Raw genomic sequence first — 14,334 nt, 5'->3', positions numbered from 1 at the left:
CAGGAAACGCAGGTGCGGGCCATAGGACTACATTCCCCAGAAGGCATCGCGAGAGAGACTCAGAACCAATCAGAAGCGAGGGTGTGGCAAAGCCTCCGACCGGCAGAGGGCGCTCGGGAGAGATGAAAACACGGGTAGGAGGAGACGTTAAAGGAGCAGACCAAAAAAAAAAAAACAAAAAAACACCATTGTCAAGTAGGGTGATTCCGACTCACAGCAACCCTATAGAACAAAGTAGGACGTGCTTTATAGGGTTTCCAAGGAGCGGCTGGTGGATTTGAACTGCCGAACTTTTGCTTATCGGCCAAGCTCTTAACCGCTGCGCCAGCAGAGCTCCAATGGAGCAAGGAGGGCATCAATTTCCAACGGTCTCACTTCTCATTCACACATTCACACGGTCGTATTTATTCACTCATTAATACCTTTTTCAAAACTTTAATTTTCTTTGCCTCCATCCTCAACCCCTTCAATACAAAGTCCAAAGGCATTTGCCTAAGGCTTTTGGTGACCCTGGCCCCTTGGCCTTTCCAAACTCATTGTGTGTGAAACAAGAGCAAACAGGACCTCTGCGGGTGGGGGCTTTGGGAATTCAAGTTACTGAAGTTTGTCCTCGTGAAGTAGTGGTTAAGGGTTGGGGTTTTTTCTGCTAACGAAAAGGTCAGCAGTTTGAATCCACCCGGCACTCCCTGGAAACCCTTTGGGGCAGTTCTACTCTGTCCTATAGGGTTGCTGCGAGTCGGAATGGACTCATAAGCAACAGTTTTTGTTTTTTTAACCTTTATGGAAGCAGACTGTCACATCTTTCTTTCGAGAAGCAGCTGGTGGGTTTGAACCATGAACCTCTCAGCAGCCAATCGCTTAACCCCGGTGCCACCAGGGCTTCTTAAAGATCACAGCCAATAAAAAAAACCCTATGGAGCAGTTCCAGTCTGTAACACGTGGGGTCGCCATGCGACGGAATCAACTGAGGGCAATGGGTTTACTTTTTGGTTTACCCTTTAGCTGTGACTCTCCTATGCCTGTCTTCCTCCTGGTGAATCTATTTTTAAAGAAAAAAGGAAAGGACAGAGAAAGCGCTTTATTTTACTTTTGTAGTTGACTTTCTGTAATTATATTTAACAAACAAACAAAAACCTCCCCCACTTATTTCTGGAAGTCTCTGGAGGGGATGGGTCTTGTGTACCTGCAGATCCCTATGGGTCTGCTCGCTGGCTCTGTGTCCTTCTAGAAACATCCTAGCCACCCGCGACGTGGCAGAGCACGGAGGATCTGGGGCTACCTAGATTCAAATCCCACCTCTACTACTTTATCTCTGCAGGTTTTATAACCTATCTGTTCCTCAATTTTGTCGTCTGTAAAATGTGAGAGTTACTTGTTTGCAAGCTCCAGAGATCAGGGCTTTTTCTTGTTTTTTTATGCCCCATTGTATCTCTAGCATCTAGTACAAGCCTACTGCACAGTACCAAAAAAGCCAAACCCATTACCATCAAGTCAATTTTAACTCATGGTGACCCCACATGTTTCAGAGTAGAACCGTTCCATAGGGTTTTCTTGGCTGTGATCTTTACATCAGGAGCTCTGGTGGCCCAACAGTTAAGTGCTCAGCTACTAACCAAAAGGTTGTCTGTTTGAATCCACCCATAGACTCCATAGGAGTAAGACCTGGCCATCTGCTTCCGTAAAGATTAAAAACCAAAAAAAAAAAAAAAACAAAACCCAGTGCCATTGAGTCGATTCCAACTCATAGCGACCCTATAGGACAGACAGTCTAGAAAATGCTATGGGGCAGTTCAACTCTGTTACATGGGGTTGTTATGAGTTGCAATTGACTCCACGACACCTAACAACAACAACAACAACAACAACAACAACCTTTAAGGAAGGAGATCACTCACTGCTGGATAGGTTTGAACTGCCAACCTTTAGGTTAGTAGTTGAGCACAAACTGTTTTCACCACCCAGAGACCTTGGCACGCAGTAAAAAAAAAAAACTAGTGCCATCGAGTGGCACACAGTAGGTGGTTAATAAATACACCGTTTCCTCACTTTCGAACCCATCAGCAGCTCTGCAGGAGAAAGATGTGGTGGTCTGATTCTGTAAAGATTTACAGCCTTGGAAACCCTATGGGGCAGTTCTATTCTATAGGGTCACTATGGGTGAGAATCGACTCAACAGCAATAGATTTGCTTTTGATTTGGTTCTCCTCACTTATCAACATGGTTAGGTTCAAAAGACCAGGTCACTACGTGAAATTGGCGTTCTGCAAAAATGGAGGATGACCACATTGGATCACAAAATGGATGACTACATCATTACTTAACTGCCAAGATTCATCGTTACCTAACTGTGAAATCACATCGTTACATACCTACCAAATGTCATCATCATGTAATTGCAGGATTATATCGTTACATAACTGCCCAATCACTGAGAATTACGGCCCAATCAGGTTGACACATAACCTTAATTATCGAAGCCGGCATTACTCTCACCTCATACCTCAGCGTTCTTTACTGCCAGACTTACGTTGGTAAAGAGCAAATTAGGCAGATGGTAGGTTTTTTACTATTGTCTTAAAAGTGAAATGTCCTACAAAGAGATATTCGATAGTGACGTGGTTGTTCTTAGGTGCCCTTGAGCTGGCTCCAACTCTAACAACCTCACGTACAACAGAATGAAACACTGGCTGGTCCTGCGCCGTCCTCACAATCATTGTTACGCCTGAGCCCATTGTCACAGCCACTGTGTTGATTCATCTCTTCGAGGGTCTTCTTCTTTTTCAGTGACCCTGTACTTTACCAAGCATGGTGTCCTTCTCCAGGGACTGGTCCCTCCTGATAACGTGTCCAAAGTTCTTGCTTTTAAGGAGCATTCTGGCTGTAATTCTTCCAAGACAGATTTGTTTGTTCTTCTGGCAGTCCGTGGTATATGCAATATTTTTCACCAACACCAAAATTCAAATGCATCAATTCTTCAGTCTTGCTTATTCATTGACCAGCTTTCACATGTGTCGTGGATGGAATTATGTCGCCCCCCAAAATGTGTGTATTAATTTGGCTGGGCCATGATTCCCAGTATTGTGTGGTTGTCCTCTACTTTGTGACTGTAATTTTTTGTTAAAGAGGGTTAGGGTGAGATTGTAACACCCTTACTACGGTCACATTCCTGATCCAATGTAAATGAAGGTTCCCTGGGGCCTGGCCTGCACCAGCTTTTATCTTACAAGAGATAAAAGGAAAGAGAAGCAAGCAGAAAGTTGAGGACAGCATACCACCAAGAAAGCAGCACTGGGAGCAGAGCACGTCCTTTGGACCCAGGATTCCTGCACAGAGAAGCTCCTACTCCAGGGGAAGATTGACGAGAAGGACCTTCCTCCAGAGCCAATAGAGAGAGAAAGCCTTCCCCTGGAGCCGATGCCCTGAATTTGGACTTTTAGCCTATTTTACTGTGAAGAAATAAATTTCTCTTTGTTAAAGCCATCCACATGTGGTATTTCTGTTAGAGCAGAACTAGATGACTAAGAGTTTGGTACTGAGAGAGTTGGCTGCTGCTCTAAAACAGATACCTAAATGTGGAAGCAGTTTCGAAACTGTGAATGGATAGAGGAGTCACAGCAGCAGAACCAGGAGACCAGTGCTAGGTGGTGCTGGAGCCGACCCACGGGGTGAGAGCTGAGTGCCCGCACGCAGGAGGCTTCCTGGCGGAGTGGGGTGCTGGAGCCGACCCACGGGGTGAGAGCTGAGTGCCCGCACGCAGGAGGCTTCCTGGCGGAGTGGGGTGCTGGAGCCGACCCACGGGGTGAGAGCTGAGTGCCCGCACGCAGGAGGCTTCCTGGCGGAGTGGGGTGCTGGAGCCGACCCACGGGGTGAGAGCTGAGTGCCTGCATGCAGGAGGCTTCCTGGCGGAGTGGGGTGCCTCCAGGCACTTAGCGATGGAGCTACTGAGCTTTGGAACACTTGCCCCAGCAGGGCAGATGCAGGCTTGAGGCCCAAAGAGCTGAGAGGCCAAGAAACCAGGAAGCAGAAACTGAAGAAACAAGGAACCCAAGAAGCCGAGCTGCCTCAGTCTCAAAAGGTATGTCCATGACCTCAGGGGTTTCAAAGGGTGGAGCCACGGCCTCTGGTGTTTCTAAGGGTGGAGTCGCCACTCAGATGGACTAAGAGAATTTTGCACCTAAAGCCGAGGGAGCAGAGTTGCTGTCCCAGTGGGCCTGGAAGACGGAGCTGAAGCCCAGGGCCGAGGGGCCTCCACTCAGAATCCAGAGAGTGTGGCCAAAACCTGGAGTCTGGAGGGCAGGGCCATTGTGTAAACGGTCTTAGAGAACAAAGGATTATTTTCAAAGCCTTGAGGGCTAATGTAATGTGTTCTGCTCACTTGCTCAATGCCTGTTATGCCTTCTTTCCCTCCAGTTTCTCCCATTTGTAATGGAAATGTCTAGCTGGTGCCTGTTCTGCCATTGTCCCTTTGGAAGCAGATAGCTTGTATTCTAGATTTCACAGATGAAGAGCAATTTTTGGATTTTGGACTTGGAGTTGATTTAAGACTTTTGCTTTTATGATGGGATGAATGTGTTTTGCATGTTGCAAGGATGTGATTTTTGGGGGGCAAAGGGTGGCATGTCATGGATTAAATTATGTCCCCCCAAGAATGTGTGTATCTATTTGTCAGGGCCATGATCCGCAGTGTTGTGTAGCTGTCCTCTACTTTGTGATTGTAATTTTATGTTAAAGAGGATCAGGGTGGGATTGTAACACCCTTAGGAAGGTCACATCCCTGATCCAATGTAAAGGAAGTTTCCCTGGGGTGTGGCCTGCACCACCTTTTATCTTAAAAGAGACAAAAGGAAAGAGAAGTGAGCAGAGAGGGGGATACCTCATACCACCAAGAAAGCAGCACCAGGAGCAGAGCGTGTCCTTTGGACCTGGGGTTCCTGCACAGAGAAGCTCCTAGTCCAGGGGAAGATTCATGAGAAGGCCGACAGAGAGAGAAAGCCTTCCCCTGGAGCTGACGCCCTGAATTTGGACTTTAGCCTACTTTACTGTAAAGAAATAAATTTATCTTTGTTAAAGCCATCCACTTGGGCTGTTTCTGTCCTGGCAGCAGTAGATGAGTAAAACTACATGCATTTGAGGAGATTGAGTCAGGCACACCTTAGTCCTTAAGGTGACATCTTTGCTTTTTAACACTTTAAAGAGGTCTTTTGCAGCAGATTTGCCCAATGCAATGGGTCATTTGATTTCTTGACTCCTGCTTTCATGGCTGTTGATTGTGGATACAAGTAAAATGAAATCCTTGTCAACTTCAATCTTTTCACCATTTTATCATGATGTTGTTTATTTGTCCAGTTGTGAGGATTTTTGTTTTCTTTATGTTGAGGTGTAATCCATACTAAAGGCTGTGGTCTTTGATCTTCATCAGTAAGTGCTTCAAGTCCTCTTCACTTTCAGCAAGCAAGGCTGTGTCATCTGCACAACACAGGTTGTTAATGAGTCTTCCTCCAACCCTGATGCCCCGTTCTTCTTCACATAGTCCAGCTTCTCGGATTATTTGTTCAGCATACAGATTAAATAGGTATGGTGAAAGAATACAACCCTGACGCACACCTTTCCTGACTTTAAGCCAATCAGTATCCCCTTGTTCTGTCGGAACAACTTTCTCTTGGTCTATGCACAGGTTACCCATGAGCAAAATTAAGTGTTCTGGAATTCCCATTCTTCGCAGTGTTATCCATAGTTTGTTATGATCCACACAGTCGAATGCCTTTGCATAGTCAATAAAACACAGGTAAACATCTTTCTAGTATTCTCTGCTTTCAGCCAAAATCCATCTGACATCAGCAATGATATCCCTGGTTCCACATCCTCTTCTGAAACCAGGCTGAGTTTCTGCCATTTCCCTGTTGATGTACTGCTGCAGCCATTTTTTAATTTTTTTCAGCAAAATTTTATTTGCCTGTGGCATTGATGATATTGTTCAATAATTTTTGCATTCAGTTGGATCACCTTTCTTTGAAATGGCCACAAATATGGATCTCTTCCAGTCAGTTGGCCAGGTAGCTGTCTTCCAAATTTCTTGGCATAAGATAAGTGAGAGCTTCCAGCCCTGCATCCGTTTGTTGAAACATCTCAATTGGTATTCTGTCAATTCCTGGAGACTTGTTTTTCGCCAGTGCCTCAGTGCAGCTTGGACTTCTTCCTTCGGTACCATCAGTTCCTGCTCATATGCTACCATCTGAAATGGTTGAACATCGACCAATTCTTTTTGGTACAGTGGCTATGTATTCCTTCCACCTTATTTTGATGCTTCCTGTGTTGTTCAGTGGAAACCCTGGTGGTGTAGTGGTTAAGTGCTGTGGCTGCTAACCAAAGGGTTGGCAGTTTGAATCCACCCAGTGCTCCTTGGAAACTCTATGGGTCAGCTCTATTCTATCCTATAGGGTTGCTATGAGTTGGAATCGACTTGACGACACTGGGTTTTTGGTTTGGTGTCATTCAATATTTTGCCCATAGAATCCTTCAGTATTGCAACTCAAAGCTTGAATTTTTTCTTCAGTTCTTTCAGCTTGAGAAATGCTGAGCGTGTTCTTCCGTTTTGGTTTTCTATCTCCAGGTCTTTGCACGTTTCATTATAATTTTTTACCTTGTCTTCTTCAGCTGCCCTTTGAAATCTTTTGAACAGCTCTGTTATGTCATCATTTTATCTGTTCACTTTAGCTACTTCATGTTCAATACCAAGTTTCGGAGTCTCTTCTGACATCTAATTTTTTTTTTTTCTGTCTTTTTAATGACCTCTTACTTTATTCATATATGATATCCTTGATGTCATCCCACATCTCATCTGGTCTTTTGTCATTAGTGGTCAACGTGTCAAATCTATTCTTGAGATGGTCTCTAAATTCAGGTGGGATATACTCAAGGTCGTATTTTGGCTCTCATGGACTTGCTCTGATTTTCTTCAGTTTCAGCTTGAACTTGAATATGAGCAATTGATGGTCTGTTCCGCAGCCGGCCCCTGGCCTTGTTCTGACTGATGATATTGACCTTTTTCATTGACTCTTTCCACAGACATAGTTGATTTGATTCCTGTGTTTTCCGTCTGGTGAGGTCTGTGTGTATAGTTGCTGTTTATGTTGGTGAAAAAAGGTACTTCCAATGAATAAGTCATTGGTCCTTCAAAATTCTGTCACACGCACTCTGGTGTTTTTTCTATCACCAAGGCTTTATTTTCAAATACTGACCCTTTTTTTTTTTTCCCCCAACTTTGACATTCCAATCACCAGTAATTATCAATGCATCTTGGTTGCATATTTGATCAATTTCAGACTGCAGAAGTTGGTAAAAATCTTCAATTTCTTTGTCTTTGGCATTAGTAGTTGATGCATATATTTGAATAATAGTCCTACTAACTGGTCTTCCTTGTACCCAGTGCCATCGAGTCGATTCCGACTCATAGCAACCCTATAGGACGGAGTAGAGCTGCCCCATAGAGTTTCCAAGGAGCACCTGGCGGATTTGAACTGCCTACCCTTTGGTTAGCAGCCGTAGCACTTAACCACTATGCCACCAAGGTTTCTGGTCTTCCTTGTAGGCATATGGACATCATCCTGTCACTGACAGCGTTGCCCTTCAGGATATCTTGAAATTCTCTTTTTGACAATGAATGCCGTTCCTGTTCAATTTATCACACTTGGCAGAGTAGACCATATGATTGTCTGATTCAGAACGGCCGATACCAGCCCATTTCAGCTCACTGATTCCTAGGATATGGATGTTTATGGGTTCCATTTCATTTTTGACAATTTCCAATTTTTCTAGATTCATACTTCGTACACTCCACATTCTGATTATTAATGACTGTTTGCAGCTGTTTCTTCTCATTTCGAGTTGTGCCATATCAACAAATGAAGGTCCCAAAAGCTTGACTCCATTCGTGTCATTAAGGTCGACCCCACTTTGAGGAGGCAGCTCTTCCCCAGTCATCTTTTGAGTGCCTTCCAACCTGGGGGGCTCATCTTCCAGCACTATATCAGACAGTGTTCCACTGCTATTCATAAGGTTTTCACCGGCTGCTTTTTTAAGAAGTTAGATTGCCAGGCCTTTCTTCCTAGTCTTAGTCTGGAAGCTCTGCTGAAACCTGTCCACTGCGGGTAACTCTACTGGTATTTGAAATACTGGTGGCACAGCTTCCAGCATCACAGCAACACTTGAGCCACCAAAATATGACAAACAGACAAACAGACAGTTAGTGGTAGTGGAGTGGTCATTCATGGAGTTATGAAAGAGGTAATTCTAAGAAACATTCTAACCACAGAACCACCCTACCTAAGATTGAGATCTAAAATTTTCTGGCTCCAGAACACTCTGGGGTTTCTCCCATCCCTTCCTCCTGCATTCTGATTGATATTTTTTTTTTTATGGGTTTCCAGAGAAGCATTCATGAGAAGACACAGTGGGGGCCCCTATTTGGCTGTATCTGTGCCCAGGCGGCTGCCCCTGCCCCAGCCCCTCCGCCATCTGAGCTCTGTTCTCCAGCTCACGACCTCTCAATGTGCCAGGCTGGGCTGCAAATTTCCACCCTCCATGCAAGGGCACAATTCTGGCCACCTGCCAGGCGTGCCCCGCGGGGTGTCATTATCTGCAGCGTTTAATCTAAGCACAGCGGCAGATGTGAAGGCACGGCCAGGCCACCTGCGTGGGTTCCCAGCGGCCGGGGAGGAAACAGGACCACTGGGAGCCCACCAGACCCCAACCAGAGTGTGCATCCTATGGCATTTTGAATTTTTTTTTAGTTAAAAAGTATTTTGATATATCAATATTGGTTTATCAGTTATGACAAATGTGCCCTAGAAATGCAAGATGTTAATACTAGGAAAAAACTGTGCAGGAGGGAGGGGGGCACACTGTGACTCTTTGTACCTTCTGCACAAATTTCCCGTAAATCTAAAAGTATTCTAAAATATCAAGTCTGCTGTTAGTTGCCCTTAAGTCAATTCCGACTCATATTGACTCCATGTGTGTAGAGGAGAACAGCTTCATACGGTTTTCAAGGCTGGGACCTTTTGGAAGGAGATTGCCAGGCCTTTCTTCTGAGGCACCTTTGGGTGGGTTCAAACTGCCAACCTTTTGGCTAGTAGTCGAGCATTTAACTGTTTGTGCCACCCAGGGCTTATTAAAAAAGATAAAAAATAAAGGCTATAAAAGAGCCTAAAAAATATTTTAAAGTAGTTTAAACATTCAGAAAAATAGAGAAAATAATATAATAGACGTTGTCTTAGTTATCTAGTGCTGCTATAACAGAAATACCACAAGTGGATGGCTTTAACAAGGAGAAATTTATTCTCTCACAGTCTAGTTGGCTGCAAGTCCAAATTCTGGGCATCAGCTTCAGGGCAAGGCTTTCTCTCTCTGTTGGCTCTGGAGGAAGGTCCTTGTCATCAGTCTTTCCCTGGTCTAGGAGCTTCTCTGCACAGGAACCTCAGGTCCAAGGGACGCGCTCTGCTCCTGACACTGCTTCCTTGGTAGTATGAGGTCCCGCTGTCTCTCTGCTCACTTCTCTCTTTTATATCTCAAAAGAGATTGGCTTAAGACACTATCTAATCTTGTAGACCTCACCAATATAACTGCCACTAATCCATCTCATTACATCATAGTGATAGGATTTACAACACACAGGGAAATCACATCAGGTGACAAAATGATGGACAATCAAACAATACTGGGAGCTGTGACCTTGACAAGTCCACAGGCACTTTTTGGGGACACAATTCAATCCATGACAGACACCAAGTAACAATGACAAAGAGTCAACAGATGCAACCATTCAATAAACATTTATTGAGTGGCTACTGTGTGTCAGGCACCGTGTTAGGAGCTGGACACAGCCGTTGAAAACCCCACGGAGCACAGTTCTACTCTTTCACACATGAGGCCACCATGAGTTGAAGTTGACTCAATGGCAGCTGAGTCCCTGGGTGGAGGAACTGATGACGTACGTGACAACTAACCAAAAGGTTGGCAGTTCAAACCCACCCAGAGGCGCCTTGGAAGATCAGTCTGGAGACCTGCCTGAGAAAAGTCACAGCCTCGAAAACCCTGTGGAGCAGTTCTGCTCTGCACACATGGGGCACCATGAGTCGGAGTTGACTGAATGGCAACTAACAACAGGATATTTATGTGACTAAAGCCCACAGTTCACATGATGGCTCTCTCTTTGAGTCGTACAGCCCTACGTGTCCACCATGGCAGTGTCACGTAGAATAGTCTCACCGCCCTAAAAATGCCCTCTGCTCCCCCTATTCATGCCTCTCCTCCTCACTCCTCCTGAGCCTCTGGCAACTGCTGATTTTTAATTTTTTCTTTAATTATGATGACTTTGAGGATCTGAAAGCAGAGGAAACGAGTGCCTTCTTTCTAGAACGACCCCAAATAGATCCTAATCCCAGCGTGGCGCTGGCTGGAGACAGCTTTGAAGAGTTTTCAGAGCTCCAAACATACAGGTGAAGCACTGAGTACTAACTGAAAAGTTGGCGGTTTGAACCCACCCAGAGGCACCTTGGAAGAAAGGCCTGGCAATCTCCTTCTGAGGGTCACAGCCATGAAAACCCTATGGAGTGCAGTAGTTGTACTCTAAAACACATGGTGTTGCCATGAGTCGGAATTGGCTCAATGGCAACTAGTAGGATATAGCAGGAGAAATGGAATAACCTTCCTGTCCCCGTGTGCAAGAATAGCATGGGCCTCGTAGGTGGAAGCAGAGGAGGAGTTGGGGTTAGGAACTAGTGAGAAAACCCCCAAGTTCTTTCCCAAAAAGTTGGCCCCAGGTCACACCAGCTCCAGCCATCTTGGAGTGTCTTAGTTTCTAGTGCTGCTATAACAGAAATACCACAAGTGGGTGGCTTTATTTTCTCACGGTTTAGGAGGCTAGAAGTCTGAATTCAAGGCCCTAGCTCTAGGGGAAGGCTTGCTCTCTCTGTTTGCTCAGGTGAAAGTCCTCGTCTTTCTTCAGCTTCTGTTCCTCCATTCCTTGGAGATCTCATGTGGCGTGTCATCTATCTTCCCCGCCTGCGCTTTTTTGCTACTTGCTTACTCTGCTCTTTTACATCTCAAAAGAGATTGATGTAAGACACACCCTACAGTAATAAAAACCACCTCATTAACATAATGAAGAAGACCCTATTCCCAAATGGACCAGAACCACAGGTACAGTAGGATTTACAACACATTTTTTGGGGGGGTGGGGGCACAATTTAATCCATAACATGGATCATCACTGTCTTATCTCCAGACAGCCTTGCCAGCATTGGATTTTTATCACTTTTTTTTTGTAGTTTAATAGGTGTTTGTGGCATTTTTTAAACATAGCCTTGAAATTCTCTGATCCTCTTCTCATCAAGAGGTGGGGTCTGCATCCTACCCTTGAATGTGGCCCTGTGACTGCTTGGACCATTCGAATACGGTGAAAGTGGTGCTGTGATCCCTGGGGTTGGAGCATAAAAGGTCACCAGCTTCCTTCTGGTTCTCTAGGAGTACATGCTCTGAGGGAAGTCAGACTCCACGTAAGAAGTTCAGCAACAACTCTTCGGTTCTCAGGGCTGCCGTAACAAAATAGCATAAACCAAGAGCAGCTGTGAAAAACAGAACTTCATGGTCTCACAGTTCTGGAGGCTGGAAGTCCAAATTCAGGGCACTGGCAGGATGCTCCCTCTAGGGATGTATCTGTTGGCTCCAGGTGAAACTCCTTGTTCTCTTTCAGCTGCTTAGCCCTTGGTGTTTCTTGATGTTCTTTGGCTTGTAGACAGGTCCTCAGCTGGCGCCTTCCCATGTGTGTGACTCCACCTCTGTCTGTCCTCCTCTTTTCTAAGACACCACTCAAAAGGGATCAGGACCCATTCTACTCTGTTCCAACTTCCTTAACTGATAACAATAACCAAAATTTATTTCCATACAAGGTTACACTCACAGGTACAGAGGTTAGGACTTTGGCATATCTTTTGGGGGCGCACAGTTCTGTCCACATTGTTAGGTACCACCGAGTCGATTTTGACTCATGGGGACCATGTGTGACAGAGTAGAACTGCCCCCATAGGGTTTTCTAGGCTGTAAACTTTATGGGAGCAGCTGGCCAGGTCTTTCTCCTGCAGTCACTGTGTGGGTTCAAACTGCTAACCTTTCCCTTAGCAGCCGAGTACTTAATTAACTACTGTGCCACCAGGGCTCCATAACACACCCCAAGACCATCATGCTGGAAAAGCCACTTGTAAACTCTTCGGTCCACTATCCCAGCTGAGCTCAGCCATCTAGCCATTCTCACCAAGGTCTCCACCAGGCCAGCCGCCATCCACCAGCCAAATACCACCGAGTAAGCCCAGTGTCCGCCCACATGGAACGGAAGAATGCCCCAGCTGAGCCCTGCCCAATTTCCTGACCTACAGAATCTGTAAATAAAAGGACGATTGTTTTAAACCAGTACATCTCGGGGTAGCTTGTGGTTTAGCAACAGTGGTTGCCAACAGCGCTTAATGCTAGCTCATGGCCTTAATTTTGTTTCTGTAATTACTAACAAGATCACACAGTTCCTTGAGAGCTTGTTTACCACGCCTGTTGCCTCTCCCGGGAACTGCTTATTCACTGGGAAAATAGGCCTTGGTTTAATTTCTAAGAAATGATCTGGAAGTATTTCCTTTCCCTTGGAGGAAATAGATACGTTTATATCATTTAGCCTGGCCTGAAGCTTAGAAACTTGTCTTTGTTTCACTCATTCATTTATTCGGCAACATTTATTTCTATCCTAAGCTACTGTGTGCCCAGGAGTGTGCTGTGTTGGGATCCATAGAGTTTCCATTGGCTGGTTTTTGGAAGCAGATAGCCAGGTCTTTTTTTCCTAGTTTGGCTTAGCCTGGGAGCTCTGCTGAAACCTAACATACAAGCCTCCACTGATATACGGGTGGCGGCTGCACGGGGTGCCTTGGCCAGGAGTCAACCCCGGGTCTCCTGCATGAGAGGTGGGAAACCCTACGGATCACAATGGTACGACCTGCAACCGATCATGGAGGTGACGCAGGACCAGGCAGTGTTTTGTTCCTTTGTGCATGGTGTTGCCATGAGTCGATGCCAACTCGATGGCAGCTGTTACATACTGAACTGTGTCCCCCCAAATGTGTCAACTTGGCTGGGCCACGATTCCCAGTATTGTGCGATTGTCTACCGTTTTGTCATCTGATGTGATTTTGCTATGTGTTGTAAATCCTGCCTCTAGGATGTTAATGAGGTGGGATTAGCGGCAGTTACGTTAATGAGGCAGGACTCAGTCTACAGGATTAGGTTGTGTCTTAAGTCAGTCTCTTGACAGGAGTGTGTTGAAGCCTCCCACTGTTATGGTGGTACTGTCAATTTCTGTCTTCAGTGCTGTTAGAGTTTGTTTTATGTATTTTGGAGCCCTGTCATCGGGTGCGTAGATGTTTATTATGGGTATGTCTTCATGACACATCGTCCCTTTAATCATTACATAGTGCTCTTCTTTGTCTTTTATGGTGGATTTTATTTTAAAGTCTATTTTACGTGAGGTTAGTATTACCACTCTTGCTCTTTTTTGGTAGCTGTTTGCTTGATATATTTTTTCCATCCTTTGATTTTTAATAAATTTACATCTTTGTTTCTAAGGTGTGTCTCTTGTAGACAGCATATTGATGGATCCTTTTTATTAATCCATGCTGTCACTCTCTGTCTCTTTATGGGTGCATTTAGGCCATTTACATTCGGTGTAATTATTGATAGGTGTGAGTTTATTGCTGTCATTTTGTAGAGCGTTTTTTTTTTTTTTTTTGTGGTGCTGACGTTTTCTTTGTTCTCATTTGAGAGATAGGAGAGAGAAGTGAGCAGAGAGACATGGGGAACCTCAAAGCACCAAGAAACTAGAGCCAGGAGAATAGCACATTCTTTGGACTTGGGGTCCCTTCACTGAGAAGCTTCTCATCCTGGGAAGATTGATGACAAGGTCCTCAGACTTTCCCCAGAGCTGGCACCCTGAATTTGGACTTCTATCCTCCTAAACTACGAGAGAATAAATTTCCCTTTGTTAAAGCCAATGACTTGTGGTATTTCTGTTACGGCAGCACTAGAGAACTAACAACACCAATAGCAACAGTATGCTGGGCTCTGGGCGTGGAGAGGTGAACGAGACAGATGCTGCCTTGTCTCACGGAGCCCAGAGTCCGACGGGAGGGAGCTAGCACAAACCGGGCTGTGGTCAGGGCTGGGAGAGCCTGGGGAGGAACAGATAGTGCCTGCAGAGGGAAGGAGCAAGTTGGAAGATGCTTCATAGATGAGGCTAGGTCT

This window comes from Loxodonta africana, chromosome 3, assembly GCF_030014295.1.
Source record: "Loxodonta africana isolate mLoxAfr1 chromosome 3, mLoxAfr1.hap2, whole genome shotgun sequence".
In the NCBI taxonomy this organism is placed as follows: domain Eukaryota; kingdom Metazoa; phylum Chordata; class Mammalia; order Proboscidea; family Elephantidae; genus Loxodonta; species Loxodonta africana.
Note: the sequence above shows the minus strand (reverse complement) of the source record.